Raw genomic sequence first — 15,647 nt, forward strand, 5'->3', positions numbered from 1 at the left:
GGATGGAACCCGTGTCCCCTACATTGGCAGGCAGAATCTTAACCACGGTGCCACGAGGGAAGTCCCAAAGATGTTATAACATTACTAATGTCTAGTCTCTCAAGGGGTGCCCACTCCTAATTTTGAAGGCGAGGTTCTCAGGGTTGGAAGGAAATTTGAAGGTTGTTTAGTTCATGCTTCTTGAAGTTTAATGTGTCTACACATCACCTCGAAGGCTAATTAATTCTAATAACTAGAGTCTGAGAGATTCTAATCCAGTAATTATGGGTGAGAATCTGCATAGCATCTAACTCCCCAGAAATGTAGGTGCTTCTGGTCCATGGATCATACTTTTGAGTACCGGGTCTAGTCCAACAATTGCCTGTGTTCTCTTATGATGAGTATCTAGCATATGTTTAAACCTGTCTTAGTAGGAGCTACTCATATTCTCTTAAGGCAGTCTGTTCCATCTCTGAGTGATTCTGAATATTAGTTTTTCTTCATATTGCAGTCTCGTTCCCACTCCTTGGACCTGCCAGTCACTGGCCCTGGCTCTAGTCCTTGGTCCTGTTCAGTACATACGGCAAGGCACGGAAACATCTCTCCTATTGAAAAGAGGGAAACTCTCTAGGTGGGGAGGGATAGCTGACCCAGGGGTAATTTTTGTCTCCTTGGGGTTCACCATTCCTATTGACGTCACTGCCCTCTGTTGGCCCCTGAAGGCTCATGCTGGTTCTTGGTTTGGCTCCCACTCTCTGTGCCCCAACTGGATGATCCTTTCCCCTTTTGCACTCTCACATCATATAGTTTGTGTGTGTATCATAAAATTCAATTGATTCCCCCCGGTTATAAATCCATGAAAGCAGAGATTGTCTTCTGCTTCTTCAGATTCTCTAGTGTCTTAGAACTACTAAGAGCTCAAACCATGTGCATTATTTTGAGTAACACATAGAAACTACTTCAAGGAATTTATAGCAGTGACACCACAAAACATAAAGACTGCAACACAGTAAATTGCCACACCAGCTAGTAGTACCACAGGTGGATTCAGAGAAAGGAAAAGTTCAGTGTAGACGGGAGCAGTGGCAAAGGGCTTTGTGGGCACAGAGGAGAGGCGTTGTAAATTTAAATTGTCTGGATATAACCCATATTTCTGCTAGGGATTCTGGGACTAGATAGGAAAAGAGCCTAGTAGACAGTGTAGGAGTCCATGTGATTCCTTCCAAGGAAGTTGGGGGAGGGAAGAGATGTAACTTGGGTGGAGTCAAGGCAGAAGTCAGCACACTTTTTCAGTCAAGGGCTGGATAGTAAATATTTGAGGATTTATGGACGATGTGGTCTCTGTTGTAATACTCAACTCTGCTGTTGCAGCGTGAAAGCAGCCACAGACCATATGTAAATAAACCGGCATTGGGGTGCTCCAACAAAACTTTATGAACACGAGAATTTCAATTTCATACAATTTTCATGTGTCATAAGATATTATTCTTGTTTAGACACTTTCCAACCATTTAAAAATGTAAAAAACCTTCTCAGCTTGGGTGCCGTGCTAAAACAGGTGGTGGGCTGGATCTGGCCTGGACTGTGGTTTGCTGATGCCTGGTTGATGGCCTGGGTGTCTAAGTTGAATATTTCACCTGCAAGGATTCTGGGGATGGGTGATTGGAGACAGATGCTGCCCCTCAAGAAGGGAGGCATCAGTAGCATGCACGAGAGAGCGACTGTTTGAGAAAAATGTGCGAGGCTGGGGGTGAGATATTATTTTACAGGTGTGGCTGGTCCTCCTTGTGAGAGTGGGGATATGCAGAGACTTTGATAATTATTCTCTTCCTCGCTCCTACCTTGAGTCCTCTTCCTCTTATTCCTTATCTTCTCTCCCGTGACCTGATTCCACTTTTCCACAGTGTCATTTTCTACCTCATCAAGTCTTCTCTGGCATATCCTCAGGTTTTTAGAATTATGTAAATAAATTTTTTGCTTTGCAAAAACATCCTTAATATTTTGGAATACGATTACCGTCCTTATCTGATGAAATTAATTTTTCTGTATGTAATATGGACATAAGAAATGAACAGTTTGCATGAAATATTTGGGGAAGCATGTATTTTGGGGAGAAAAAGAGAGTTGCATGTCCAGAAAAATTAGAGCCAACCAGCTCTGGGACTTGGAAAAGCCACTTTTTCTCAGGAGGAGGAACAGGGCAGATACCCTGAGTTCAGTGTGGGATGTGTCGAGCCTGCATGGCCTGGCTGAAGTTTGATAACCAACCAGGTGGACATAGTTAATAGGCAGTTGGGTGATCAGGTCCAGATCTAGGGGAGAGGAATGGGCCAGAGATATAGATTTGGGAATCATCACCCACGTTTGCAGGGGTGTGGGTCTCCGTGACTGGCAGAAGAGGGGCTGTGTGACTTCTGAGCAACGTCATACGGTGATATGGCTTCTAACTGGCTTTCTACCAGGGGATGGTTACCCCGGGAGTGTAGCCACCGTGTGGAAACCCAGACCACGTAGAGAGGCCATGCATAGGTGTTGTGGCTGACAACACCCAGCTACCATCTCAGCGTCTGCCACCATCAGTTGCCAGGGATGGGAATGAAGGAGGCTCCAGATAATTCCAGCCCCCAGCCTTTGGGTCATCCAGCTGAGAACCCAGCCATCAAAGAGCAGAGACAAGTTGTCCCCACGCTACTGTGAATGCCTGACCTATGGAATTCATGAGTGTAAGAAATGGTTGTTTCATACCACTAAGTCTGGGGTAATTTCCATAGTAATTGGGAAGGTTGTGTGGATATATGATATATATGTATGTACATGTACAGGCTCATTTATACACACAAGTAAGGCCCAAGACCCTAGGATCTCCTGGGTAGGGAGGACCTCATATATCTTTTTTCCCTCCCTACGCAATAAGATAAGCCAATTCACAAAAAGGCATCAGCAACTGATAAATGGTAAAGGGTGGAATTTCAGGCAGGGTGACATTTCAGGCAGGGTGACAATTGGCTAAGGGTAGCAATTTGTGGTTGGCTTGGGTTGAGGCTTTTGGGAAACCTGTTGTCAAATCCATGTCTCCAGATGGGGGATGGGGCCCATAGGGCTGCTCCACGTTGGCCTTCCTTGATGTTTGTCTTTAGTCCAGTTGTTTATGACTCTTAAGAAGGGACTGCCAGCGGGAGTCTCCTGCAGTGTCCCAGTGAGGCAGACGCTACCGGGAGATCCTAATGGCAGGAAGCCATGAAGAGGCCGAGGAAAGACCCCCCAAATAGTGTGAGACCCAGGAGGGAGGAAGCTCAAGGAACGGAAGACACCTTCCCCTCCTGCTCAGAGTGCTGGCCGCCCAGGTGCTTGGGTGAGTGCCACCTCCTGCAGTGGCCTCAGGCTCCCTGGTGCCCTGCCCTGCCTCCCCTCCCATGACCCCTTCCCCCCTGGGGCTGCAACAGACGATGCTTCTTCAAGTCCCATCCTCTTTGTTCCTGCCCTGGAGTCAGGCAGAGTCCTGGACAGTCCTGGACAGTCCCGGAGTCGGAGGTGTGGCTGACTTTTATAAGTGAAATTTGATTCTCATGAAGGACAAGATGAGTGAGAACAGTAGTATAATCCCCTCTCTTTCCTCTGCCTCCCTCCCACCCTGCCCTTTTCCCCACTGTCTCCACCACCGTTCTCCCCCTTTCCACTTTCCTTTCTTTCCATTTTCCTCCCATTTTCTTGCTTCTTGCACTTACCTCCCTCGGTCACTTACTGTTTTCTTGATTCTTTTTTAAAAACCATTTATTTTAATGTTGGCACAAATGGTGGTCAGCTGAGGCCGGGGGACAGTGCTTCTCATTTTGTGATGATGGGATCGTATTTTCACAGTGGCTAAGAGGACTTGGGAGGGGAAAGTGGAAAGTAAGGCTACTTTTTAGGGACGGGTCGGGGTACCGGGGAGGGGAGGGGCATGTTAAATCAGACAGGAATGAGGAACTTCCTAGCCAGCCTTAGCACCACTAGAGAAATAGCCAGGGAGTAAGAGTCCCAGACTTCGCGACTTTCTCCATCAGAGATAAGAATTCTCTGGTGAGTCAGCTGGAAGAGCCTGGCTGAAGCTGGACAAAACATAGTCCATGGGTACTACCATGGCCTTACCATACATGCTTCTCTGGGGTGTCCTCTGGGAGATCCAACCACATGGATTGCTGTTGAGTTTGCAAGTCACCTGCTCAGGGCAGGTCCCTGAAAAGCGCAGAAGCCAGGGCTTCAAACTTCTTTCTGATGCATTTTCCATTCCCGGGTGCTTGATGGGACAAAGTTGGAATTCTGGCTCCCTGGCCTCTCTGGAGCCGCTGACAAAAACCTATTTGCTGTGGGACGGCTACCCAGAGCCATCTGTGGCAGCCCAACCTAGCTGGCTGCTTGCATAGAAAGATAAACAAGGTCTATTTTCAGCCCTGTTCTTCAACTTGGTCTGAGCCACGAGGTCGGTGGGTTTAGACTCTGTCTTCTCAGCATCAGCTTGCTTTGGAGCAGGTGATAGGGGTTCTGGATGCAAGTCCAGAACAAGCCACCCTCCCCTGCTTCCCACTGTGCTGGTTAATAAACGGATTTGTCTACTTGCAGTTTGAACTGGGTTCCCTCTGCCTCCCTCATCTCTTGAGCCCCCTCCCCAAGTTGGGCTTGATCTTCTCTGCTGCCCTCTGTGTTCATGCGGACAGCTCGGAGCAGTCACAGCTGGACCAACGCACAGTCAGGAATTGGGTGATGTCGGCTCCTCCCAGCACCGGATGCCACGCCTCCTCCTCTCATGGGTCCTCTGAGGAACAATGCGCAGGTGCCGCGGACCGGTTGTATCCAGAGCTCTAGGTGTGGGGCGAGCCACGGGCGATGGGCTAGGCGTTTTCAGGCTTGCTTCATTTTCTGTTTCTCCTTTTTAGGACCTGGAGGCTTTGGAAGCTTTGACAGCATTAACGATTTGGCTGAGTGCAATGGGCTGCCTCCCTTGGTGGGCCGAACTGGTGAGAGGCCAGCATCTGGCGTAAACTGATGAAAAGCAGGAAATTCAGAATCACGTCCGGATCCTTTCTACTTCACTTTAGAGTTCTTTAAGGCCAGCTGACAGAGGGCTGCCAGGCCAGGAAACAGGCTGGATTTTTGAGCTGAGGACACAGTGCTCAGGGTGTCGGCTGGGGGAGAGCCCAGACGCGGAAGCCTCTTTCCCACGAGGTGGCAGGGGCAGGGATATGGGTCTTGGGTGGAAGCAGTGAGGTTTTGCATGAATTCTTTTCTGATCGGCTTGTAAGTCTTTTGTCCCGGGAACACCTTTGGTCTTTGCTTTCTTTCCGACAAGATCCCTGACCAGGGAGCCGCAGGCCTTGCCCCTAGCTGGTAGTGCAGCCAGATATAAACAAGCAGAGGGCAGTGCCTGGTGTCAAACCTTATGTTTACTAAACAAAACCGACAAGTTCTCATTGTTGCGTGAGGAAGCCCTGCAATTCTCAATCCCCCAGAGCTGAAGAGGATCCATTTTATTGAGCTCTGTAATGACAGCCCCGGCTGGAACAGCTGGGTAGTTTGTATTAACTCTAAGAGACTCGGGAGGACAGTTTTTCTTTAGAAAAATTATGTTTTTCATTTAGACCAACAACAGTCTGACTGTCCCAGCATACCTTCCTATAATTTTAAAAAAGTGGTACAATCATAGCCCAGATTGTCCCGTCAATACTTAGGGCAGCCAGAGTTAGCAAATAAAAATAGGGGACACCTAGATAAATTCGAATTTCAGATACTTTTTTAGGGTAAGTATGTCCTGTGTAGTATTTGGAACAGAGTATTACTAAAAGAGTGTTTGTGGTTTTTTTGAAATTTAGATTTAATGTAGCAGTCTGGATTTTATCTGGCATTACTTGATATCTTTCTAAACATCCCTGCTTGCATACCTATGGTGACAGGGAACTCACTAGCTTTCAAAACAATCATTTCCATCATTAGACAGGGGTAATTGCTAGAAAGCTCTTCTGCATGTTAAGATGGCATTTCTCACATATCTGCTCCTCATGTGAATTTCTGGGGCCCCTTGAAATATGCCTAATTCATCTGCCATGTGACAACCCTCCAAATGTTTATTGACAACCCTCCAAATGTTTATTAACAGCCCGTGGCTCCTTGAATTTTCTCTTCTCCAGCTTGAACATCTCCTGCTCTTTCAATTTTTCTGCAAGTGATGTGGTTTCAGGGCTGCATACCCGCCAGTGAATGTGCTCTGGCTTGCTTAGAGCCTTTGTAATAAGGTGGGATCTGGAGGCCTGAATTATGACTCTGGTTTACATGGCTTTGTGCCGTTGTCACAAGTCCATATCTACTATGCCAGGGAAGTTCTGGCCTCCTGAGCTGAGCTTTGGCACAGATCCTCTCCTGAAGCAGTGTTGTTAGCTGTCAGAATGGAACTTAGGAGCCACTGGAGAAGCTGGAGAAGTGAACACTCCTTGCTATAGGATGAATGTTTGTGTTCCGCTCAAAGTCTGTATGTTGAATCATAATCTCTAATGGGATAGTGTTTGAAGGTGATGCCTTTGGGAGGTGTTTAGGTCATGAATGTGGAGCCCTCATGAATGGGATTAGTGCCCTTATAAGAGACCCCAGAGGACTCTCTTGCCCTTTCCACCGTGTGAGGACACAGGGAGAAGATGGTCATCTGTGAACCTGAAGCAAGCTCTTATCAGATACCATATCTGCTGGTGCTCTTAGACTTGCCAGCCTCCAGAACTGTAAGAAATAAATTGCTGTTGTTTATAAGCCACCCAGTTTGTGGTATTTTTGTTACAGAAGCCCAAATAGACTAAGACACACCAAATTGGTAGCCCTGTTCTTAAGTGATAGTTGGCAGTTAGGACATCAGCATTACCAAAAGTTGTGTTATATATTGATGAAACAGACCTAGTAGCAAGTATACACATTTCTATTTCAGGTCAGATTGAAGTTGTAGATAAAAACATCAAGCTGGATTTAGAGATTTGCTGCAGACTGACAGTGGGACTTTGGGAAAGTCACTTATGTCTCTGGCTCTCAGCATCTTCATCTGAAAAAGAAGGCATTTGAATTAATTCTCAAAGACTGTGGTCATGGCTATGGCCATGTGAAGCTGACTGGAATAAAACATTAAAAAAAACAACAAAGGAAAATGGTAATTGTTCTAGGTCTAAATGACTCTGGTTCTCAGCTTTCCTTGGACAGGAAATGGTTAGAAAATTAAGTGTGGGCTACCGGTTGGTGCATGTCTGCGAGCTCTTCATGACTGGTTCATGACAAAGCAATGCAGAAATGGAGAAGTGTTTAGAAACATTTAAATCTATTTGACATTGTTGTGACATCCAAGTGTATGATCAGCGGGTTGTTTCCTTCAACAAGGTGTGGACCAGCTTGGGTGCTATTGAAGTTGTAGGTGGTGTGTGGCATGTGATGAGCTGTGTACCCGTCACTTGAAGTAGAACCATGTCTTGGTCTGTAATGGATTAGAAATAAAGAAGAAAGTCAGCTCATTACCTAGCCAGATTGAGGCAGAACTTCCTCACTGGCATGACATTCTTGAATTTCAGGTGTGCCTAGGTGTTGTGCCCTTGGCCCTTGGGGTACCTGGGAGAAGCCTGGGCCAGTTTAGGACCAGCCATTACACCAAGTTGCCTCTGGCCATGAGTAATTAAAGTGCTATTCAAATATTATCATTTTCTACGTGTGCCTTGAATTGAATAAGGTTGGAAAGTTCTACCTTTTCTCCAAGAAAGCAAATAGACAAAGAGAGGGGACTGAGCTAACTGTTCTTTAGACCACAGCCTCCAAATAAACTGGCCTAACCTAGTGGCTCAAATTGGAACTCTGCTCGCAGGCAGCAAGGTCGCAACTCTTCTTCCCCTCATGTCTACCTTTCCATTAAAAATTAAATTTAGATTTATCACAGAAATATATGCATGTCCCTTAAAAACAAGCAGTACAAAAATAGAAAACGTAAGTCTTCTGTACCTCCGAGTTCCCCTCCAAGTTCTGTTCAGATTTCCCAGAAGAAGTTGCTTTCGAGTTGGAACTTCAGTGTTTATGGGAAGAGGATCCTGTAGGGTAGTGCCCTACTTCCCCACAGAACCCCAGGAGGCACAGTGCTGGAGGCACCAGCACCATCAGTGCACCATTGAGGAGGTTGGGTGAAGGTCTGAACGCACTTCAGTTGGACCATGGACCACCTCAAGGCCATCCATCTATCACAGCCAGGCAACCCCTCCTCACCACATTTCTTCTCACACTACCCTCTCCTTCACCCACCCTCCACAGAAGTCCAGAGGTTTAATCTCTGGAAAAAAGGGAATCTGAGGGACTTTGGATTCTGGGATGTTTGGGTGCAGCAGAAGGCAGAGTGAGGCTTGGGCTGAAACTACAGTGTGCTGTGAATGTCTACATATTGAAATGTGCCAAACTCCGGGCCCTCCCTCTGACTTGCTATCAGAATTATCAAAACTAGAGGTGGCCTAGGAAAGGAAACAATCAACAAAGTGAAGAGACAGCCTACGGAATAGGAGAAAATATTTGCAAACCACCTATCTGATAAGGGTTAATACAGAAAATATATAAAGAACTTGTACAACTCAATAGCAAAAACAACCTCCCCCAAACAATCTGATTAAAAAATGGACAGAAGACTCAAATAGACATTTTCCAAAGACATATAAATGGCCAACAGGTACATAAAAAAGAGTGAAGTAAGTCAGAAAGAGAAAAACAATGCATATATGTGGAATGTAGAAAAACAGTACGGATGAACCTATTTGCAGGGCAGGAATAGAGATGCGGACGTAGAGAATGGACTTGTGGACACAGTAGGGGGAGTGGGGTGGAATAAATTGGGAGATTGGGATTGATGTATGTGCACTGCCATGTGTAAAACAGATAGCTAGTGGAAACCTGCTGTGTAGTTCAGGGAGCTCAGCGGGGTGCTCTGTGGTCACCTAGATGGGTGGGATGGGGGGTGCGTGGGAGGGAGGTCCAAAAGGGAGGGGATATATGTATACATATAGCTGATTCACTTCACTGTACAGCAGAAACTAACACAACATTGTAAGGCAACTGTACTCCAATTAAAAAAAAAAGATGCTAAACCTCAATAATCATCAGAGTAATGCAAACAAAGACCACAATGAACTATGACCTCATACATGTTAGGATGGCTATTAGCAAAAAGACAAGACACAAATTTTGTTGAGGATGTAGAGCAAAGGGAAACTTAAGGCACTGGTGGTATGAATGTGAATTGGTGCAGCCACTATGAGAAATGGTATTGAAGTTCCTAAAAAAATTAAAAGTAGAACTACCATACAGTCCAGCAGTTCCACTTCTGGGTAATTATCCAAAGGAAATGAAATCACTATCTCAGAGAGACAGCTATACCTCCATGTCCATTGCAGCATTATTTGCAATAGCCAAGATATGGAAACAACCCAAGTATCCATCAATAGATGAATGGGCAAAGAAAATGAGGTAAATATAAAAGAAGGAAGTGCTGTCATTTGTGACATCATGAATGAACCTTGAGGGCATTTTCCTAAGTAAAAGGTGTCAGAGAAAGAAGGATAAATACTGTATGATGTCACATCTGGAATGTAAAATAGTTGAGCTTGTAGAAACAGAGAGTAGAATGGAAGTGGGGGAAGTGGAGAGATGTTGGTCAAAGGGTACAAACTTCCATTTATAAGATGAATAAGTTCTGGGGATCTAATGCACAGCATGGTGACTATAGTTAACAATACTGTATTATATACTCGCAGATTGCTGGGAAATCTTAAATGTTCTCACCAAACACACACACACACACACACACACACACACACACACACGTAATTATGTGAGGTGATAGATGTGTTAACTAACTTTATTATGGTAATCATTTTGCAACATACCTGCAGCAAGTCATGACACTGTATACTTTAAACTCAGACAATGTTACATGTCAATTATATCTCAATAAAGCTGGGAAAAAATTTTAAAAATAAAAGAGTGACACAAGAAGATCAGAGTATTTTTATCTAGAGAAGCTAAATGTCCCCAAGGAAAGACTCAGATGCCGATGGTTAGAGGACCCTAGTGAAAAGGCCAGCTGTCATCTAATCATCCTCCAGTGACCTCCAGCTGTCAGCTAGTCCTGCCCTCCTAGACAGTGCTTCCAACAGGCTTTTGATTGCCTCACACTTAAGTATAAATGGACAGGGAAGGATCGTGAGCTGTTTGAAAGAGTCTTCCAACATGAAAGATAGATGCTGTAGTAGATTGATTTCATTACTCATTCCTATTAATGCCCTCCCTCTCTTCATGTATTTTGCCCTGTGATTCCCACTACTAGCCTTCCAGAGAAATGTGAGAGGCACATGCAGAAGAGCCAAGACCTCCAAATCCAGGCCATGCTAGACCAGCCAAATCCCAGTAGTCCTGCCAGACAAACACAGGTGAGTGAATGAGCCCAGCCAAGATCAGCCAAGCCTGAACCAACTGACTCATAGACCAAGCACTGCCCTCTCTGAGGAAAACAAAATTCTGTGCATCAAATATGTAATTTATTAGTGTGGATGAATACATCCCCTGCCTTCTCCTTCTGAACCATCCAGCCCCACCCCTCTACTGCTTGAGGTCTGAGGTCACACACACTCTGCAGATGTGATGCTTTGGGCCCCATTCCAAGGAAAAGAGGAGGCCATGGACAGAAGTCAGGAAAAGCAGATGCCAGGCCAGCCTAGCTGGACACAGCTTCATTCTTTGGCTGCTGATCCTGCTTGATGGTGATCTCATCTGGCCTATGGCTCCAGAGCTATGGTACTTCTGTCCTTGGGTTGGTGAGAAGTCCCAGAGTGCTAAGTGAAACTAGATCCTGAACTCAAGTCTAGGCCCAGGGAAACCCTTGGGCTTGTCTGGAAAGCTGGAGGCAGAAGAAAGTGTGAAGTGGGTAAAATCATCTACCACACCAGCCCCAGGCTATCCCTCCCTCCCTTCCTTCCCTCCCTATACCCAAGGTATATACAACTCTCTCTTTCCACTAGTCTCATTTCAGGAAAGAATCTGCTTAAACTCAGGAAATATTTAAATGTCACCTTTCTCAGGTGTACCTTACAATTCAAATCTCATTTCTACTCAGGATACAAGTTTTTTACTGTTTGGAAAGAATTTTCTCCTGAAGGTGGAAATCCTCTTGAGGGGGATGGGGTTTGAGTTTTTCATTGATCTTGAAATGCAAACCTGTGGCTAGATTTCTGTGATTGAAGCCCTGTCCTGGCACTTTTCTTTTGCCAGAAACATTCTAGAACTCACTGGGGACCAGAGAGAAAGTAAATAAGAAAATCTTGCAAATGCACACTGTATTTTGTAATTTGGACTCTCTCCCTGTTAATATTCAAACAGCACTCACAGCCACGCACTGTTACCTGAGTAACAATCCTTGAGTTGGCATTTTAGGATCAAAAGGGGTTCAGAGGAATAATTTTATTCTTTCCTGGCCCTTTGCCAGCTTTCTAAGGGATGTCTTCCTCTTTTTGATGCTAAAATAGAACTTACAGCCTCCCGGGATGATAAAGTCTACAAAATCGGTAGTCACTACAGTTAACGCAAAGGGAGAGCTGAGGTAATTGTCTGAATCATTTGGGCAAAACAACCAACTATCCTCAGTGGATCGCAAAGTTTGAAGTTACCCAAATAGAACAGCACACTGCATCTGCTCAGACCTTTTTAGCTTCCAGAAAAGGAAAGCACCCTTTCTTTGGGAGAAACTCAAATGGCCTTAAGCAAGCTTTCCTGGTTGTCCTGGTTTGCCTCCCTGGGAGTGGGGCACAGAGGAACCCCATGAATGTAATAACAGTGGCGGATGTTTATTGGGCTGGTGTATGTTCTAGGCACTGTGTTAAGCATTTTAAATAGATCTCATTTAGATGTTGTCACAATAAGCCTATTACCACCCCCACTCAGCAGCTGTTGGACGTGAGACTGACAGAGCTTAAAGGGACTTGGGTGAGGCTCACAGCTGGTAAGTTGCAGAGCTGAGTCAGCCAGTCTGACTCCAGATCCTATCCTTGCCAACTTGAAACGTCTTGGTGGGATTATGCTGTGAGGATACTGACATGCAGAGAAGCTGTCATTGGATCAAGGGAACTTGGTTTCTTAGTGCAATAGGTGGTGTATGCAAAATACCACGGTTTAGCTGGATGATATAAAGGCAAGAAATGTCCCCCTTTTGGTCTCAGATTCCTCAGGGGCAAAGGAAAGGGCTGACTGGGATAATCTGTAAGTCCATCTCAGGTCTCACCTATGATTTTTAAAGTGGTCTGTGCCTGTGATTCTCTGTGTTCATTTCTGAGCTCAGTCCTAGCACTACTTGAGGCCTGGTGGTCTTGTAAAGAGGGATGAATTAATAATCAGAATAGGTTGCGTTTTCTTGTGATAGCAAACATTCTTCAAATCTCAGTGCCCTAAACAGCACAGCATTACATCTTATGTGCCTCCATGTCCATTTCGGGGGTCTGGGGACCCAGTGGTCCTCAAAGAATCTAGACTGATGGGGCAGCTACCATCAAATGTTGTGGGTCACTCTGCCTGAGGGAAAGAAAGCTCTGGAAGGTATTATACTGGAAATTAAATGCTCTGGCACAGAAAATGACATAGGCCACACACAGTCTCTCCTAACTCATTAACCAGAACTAGTCCCATGGGCCCATCCAGCCGTAGGGGGTAGAAGGTACAGTCTTACCACGTGCACCAAGGGCAGACAACTGGTAATATTTGGAGACCAGCGTTAATGACCACCTACACTCCGAATGCCACAATGTCCCCTTAGAATCCTGAATGACTGGGGAGGACGGCAAAGTCAGGCAGGCAGGGCTGCTAATATAGCACTGTGGTCAGAGGGACAGGTTGGACAAGAGAATGTTTCTTTTTCAATGAGATGATGGAGACTGGGTTGGGGGCTGGACATGGGGGTAAACAGAGGTCACTCAAAGCCAGGTTTTCTCTAGGGTCACCTTGATCACATTCCTTCCTTTACTGTTTCTTGTAACCCACTAATTAAGATAACTAAAAATGTTACCATGAGCTAAAGTCAACACCAATTAAAAATCCCATATATATTTCACGTGAAAACACATGGTCTTCAGACACGTGTGATTTTCATCAGACCTCCTCATCTGTTTGTCATTTGAGGTTCAGGCTATTTTCCATATTTCTATCAAATGCTGCCTGCCGTAGATGAAAGCCTGGCAAATAACTGTGAAAAAGAAACTTTCTGAAGTTATAAAAAAATCAAATGCCCGTGGGGGGTTGACCTCATATACAATAATACACAGAGTAATGATCAGAGCTCAGAGGGAAGTGGAGCTCAGTGACGGCCTCTTACTAGGGAGATGGTTGCAGCTTTGCTTTCAATAACATGAGTGTCACTTTCCTCACCCCCTCATCCTTTGGCAGGAATGGTACAGAATAGAGCTATGAAGAGAGTTGGGAAAGTAGCTGAAACCCAGTTGGGACAATGGTATACCGGTAAGTGTTTAACCATCAGCTCTCTGGTGAAAAAAGCCCTGATTTGTAGCGTTTGCTAATTTCCATGGTGTAAATACCATCACCAGGGCTGGATTTCAAGGTACCAACATGATGTCATTGAACATGGATTTGGGAAGAAATGGGTAACTGGCTCTTGTAAGGTAGTACCAGCTGGATCATCCACATCAGTGAATAGGGAAATTGGGATGGTTACCTGATTCCTGTCCTCTACTCACCTCTAGTCCCAAAATATGATGTTAGGAGCTTAGGCGGCAGGAACTGTTCGGAGGAAGACGATGATGAGAGGGAGGCAGACCTAGTGCTGAGAAATACTGGTGACTCCCATATTGTATTAGTTTCCTCGGTCTGTAGCAAACTGGGTGGCTTAGAACACCAGAAATGTACTCTTTCACAGTCCGGGAGTCCAGAAGTCTGAAATCAAGGTTATGGCAGGGTTGTGTAGGGGAGGAAAACTTCCCCCTATTCTTTTCTAGGTTCTTGGGCTGGCCTAATAATTAAATTGGCATAAGATAGATTAACAGGAGAAAAGCAAATTTAATTTTGTAGGTATGGGAATCCTAAATATATGGGACTCTCAGACAGTCAGACAAGTGAGACTTACATGCCATCCTGAGACAAGAAGGGGTGAGGCGTCTAGGACTGCAAAGGGGAGCAAGAGAATTCACAGGAAGATGGAAAGAGCAGTGTTTGGTAAACAACATGTACCATGCCACGCAGATAAGTCTTTCTGCTGTAAAATGTTCTCTCTGGTGATAGTGTTCTTCCTGGTATAGGCCCCCATCGAAATTCTTTTAGGCAGTTAAGAAGAGATAAAAAGCCCTTCTTGAGTCTGTTGGGCCATGATTGTCTTTGGCTCAAAGTAATCAAATGCCCAAGTGGCACATTCTGGGCTACCTGCCCTGAACCCCATCAGCTGGTTCCTTTTGGAAGAACCATCCCACGTTTCTCCTAGCTTCTGGTCATGGCCAGCAATCTTTGCCCTTTCTCGGTTTGTAGGCATATTCCAATCTCTACCTCCATCTTCACATAGCCTTCTCTGTGTATCTTTCTGTATTTTCTCCTCTTCTTATAAGAACACCTGTCAATTAGGGACACCCATCCTAAATCCAAGGTGATTTCACCTTGAGATTCATAACTAACTCATTCTGCAAAGACCCTATTTCCAAATAAGGTCACGTTCTGAGATTCTGGGTGGACAAGAATTTCTGGGAGACACGATTCAACTCCCTGCTTATATATACACATAGCACAGAAAGGATTAGAGAGAGGGGTAGGCAGGACCAGAGCTGGTCACCTGGGCCTGACACTTTGCCCTTACTTCCCAGAGCATCCTTCAGGCTGTGAGCTGCTTCCTGATTTATGAGGGCAGGTCAGGAGGGGAAGTGGTCTGTGATGGCTGGGTTGCCTTTCCACTTAGTCATGCTCCTCACCTCCAAGCCCAGGTGGGTGAGCAGTGGCGTGACCTTGGCCTAAGGTTCTTTTAAAACTGTGTTTGGGCAGTTGTCTCCTTATATCACCTTCCATCTTCTTTGAAGATGAATTTTGGCAAAAATCGAGCAAACCTTCAGAGAGTTCTGTTCTTTAACTAGCATCATATGCCCTATCTAGTAGAATAGACCGTTAATAGATAACAGAATGAGTAAGTAAATGAGTGAACACAGTCAAGGACTGCTTAAAATGGGCCTTCTCTGGAAGAAAACAGATGAGCTCTCAAGTTCAAAAGTATCTTTTCAATCTAAAAGACATATTCTGGCCCATTAGGTCAGTGGAAGACAGTGACAAAGGATCGAGTGTCAAAGGCCTTGGGGACATTAAGTAGGGCTTTCCGTGGCCCTGTAATAGGAGCCAAGCACTCCCCTCCCCACAGCCCTGATGAGAAAGCCAGCTTGGCTGGGCCTCAGAGGGCAGCGGGAGGTCACTGAGACTCCCCCAGTGGCAACTTTAAACCACATCTTATGGGTCCTTTCAGCTTCATCCGTGACACTCCTCTCTCAGCCTGGAATGCAGAGGAAGGGAGTGGAGGGGTCAGATTTCCAGGAAAGAATCTGCCTTCTGAGTTTCGGTGCTTTAACCGAGAGTTCACACCTAGGGAAGCTCCACGGTTTAGGAGCATCTGATAC

The sequence above is a fragment of the Hippopotamus amphibius genome, chromosome 7 (genome assembly GCF_030028045.1).
Source record: "Hippopotamus amphibius kiboko isolate mHipAmp2 chromosome 7, mHipAmp2.hap2, whole genome shotgun sequence".
In the NCBI taxonomy this organism is placed as follows: domain Eukaryota; kingdom Metazoa; phylum Chordata; class Mammalia; order Artiodactyla; family Hippopotamidae; genus Hippopotamus; species Hippopotamus amphibius.